Source organism: Panthera uncia (genome assembly GCF_023721935.1).
Source record: "Panthera uncia isolate 11264 chromosome C1 unlocalized genomic scaffold, Puncia_PCG_1.0 HiC_scaffold_3, whole genome shotgun sequence".
Classification (NCBI taxonomy): Eukaryota; Metazoa; Chordata; class Mammalia; order Carnivora; family Felidae; genus Panthera; species Panthera uncia.
The window spans coordinates 79,060,347-79,062,241 of NW_026057584.1; positions in this window are offsets into that span (position 1 = coordinate 79,060,347).

A 1,895-nucleotide genomic window follows, 5' to 3' on the forward strand; every position below is an offset into this window, starting at 1 on the left:
TAGGGGAAATTTTATAATAGAGAATTGTGTTATTTTAAGATCTAAAAGATAGCACATTTAATTTTTTTGCCACTTTTTTTTTTGGACGCACAGACCCAAGAATTGCGAATCAATTCCTTTCTGGTGGAATTTTGGCTTTATCTGATATATGTTTATATCATGTAATAATGAACATGTCCTAGAAGAATCATAATATTTCTGTGGTTGAATAGAACCACAGTGGTTGAACACCCCATGCATACAATTTGTCCTTAATCTAAATAATCCCAGACAGCATGTCCTGTATAATCACTGCAGTTGCCAACAGCAGACTTATGCTACTTAATCTGTTTTTTTCAGAGAGAGGGGTGGAGCTTTTAGATAATTCATCTAACAAAGCTAAAGGTGTAAGTTTAATTATTGCTTTTCAGCAGTTTACATTACATCTGAGCTCAGTAACACCTTTGAGATTTCTGCCACCCAAAGCAAGAATGCTCCATGCCCTTGATTTAACCCCCTCTGAACCAGGTGCTCACCTACACTGTTATTAGCAAAAGTATTTTACAACCTACAGCTAATTCCAAGAGTTACTTCTCTCCACTATCTCACTGAGGCACTCAGGCTGGGGCAAAAGACAAGTGGAAGTTAAGTGAAACCGTATGCTGAGGTCAGGTGGATTTCAGCACCCCAAATTGAGACCTGAGTGGCTCTTTAGCAAGGACAAGCGTTTATTCAGAGCTCTTCCCTTTCCTTTTGGTGTCTCTTCACCCTCATGTCTGACCTGTTCTGAGCAGTGAATTGACAGCTTTCACTACAATGGGACTTAATAGTTTTGAATGTAATAAAATATTTACTACATACGATTTTGATTTTAAAATTTTAACTATTTTGTCCTTATTATGACATCCTTTGTTTATGAGACAATGCATGTATATTTCATATTAATTTAAAGTACCTGTAGGTGACATTGAAAGGTTGTTTCAATTTAGAAAGCAAAGCAATTATGCCATTTTACTATTTGATACTGTGTTCTGAGCAGGTATTCAATAAACGACAATTGTTGATTAGATAACTCCTAAAGATGTATTTTATAAAATAACCCATATAATTCTTTATCAATGTTCTGATCCATCTGATGATTGTTAAACATGCCAACAATTTCAAGTATTTAATAAATTACTTTAGTCTAGAGTTGATGTCTTTCTCTTCATGGCTGTGTTTTATTTATTTATTTATTTATTCGTCTAAAAAAGGGTATCTTGTGACCTATTGAATTCTTAAGAATGTCTATTCACTTAGAAATTCAGATTTATTGGATCAATTTGTAAGGTCAAAGTTGTGCCAGTGCTTCACAGCACAAGAAGTTTTTCAGCTGTAGGCTCGGGTTACACCTTGTATGCATTCCCCAGTAGAGTTTTACATTTAATTCTGGACTGTGGAAGAACCTGGGTAGGAGAAAGAAGGAGTGTGGATGAATTAATGAGGAAAGCAAAGTTCAGTATGACTCTGAGAGCTGATCAAGTTTGCTGAAGTGTCTCAGCCACTTATGTGCCTGTGATTTTCCATGGACCTCAGGTTCACAAGCTTTACAGTCTTCAGGAGGCACCTAGCTCCATTTCTCTGGCTTTACAAGATGATGTTCACGGTTCTTGCTCCCCATGTAGTTTTTCTAAAAGCACTTTATAAAGCTATGGTAATCTTCTGAACCCAACAGCGGTTGACATAACTAAGGTCATTTTCAGATTTATAACATATCTAAATATATTTTGTAAATATAAAACTCTAGTAAAGTCGAGCAACGATACAGAAGTATTTTACCCTTAAGACTCCAGTGAAATAAAAAAAATCAAATCACACTTAATTATACATTTAAATAATTGCTTTTTTTTTTTTTTAGAAAAAAATGCATTAAGAAA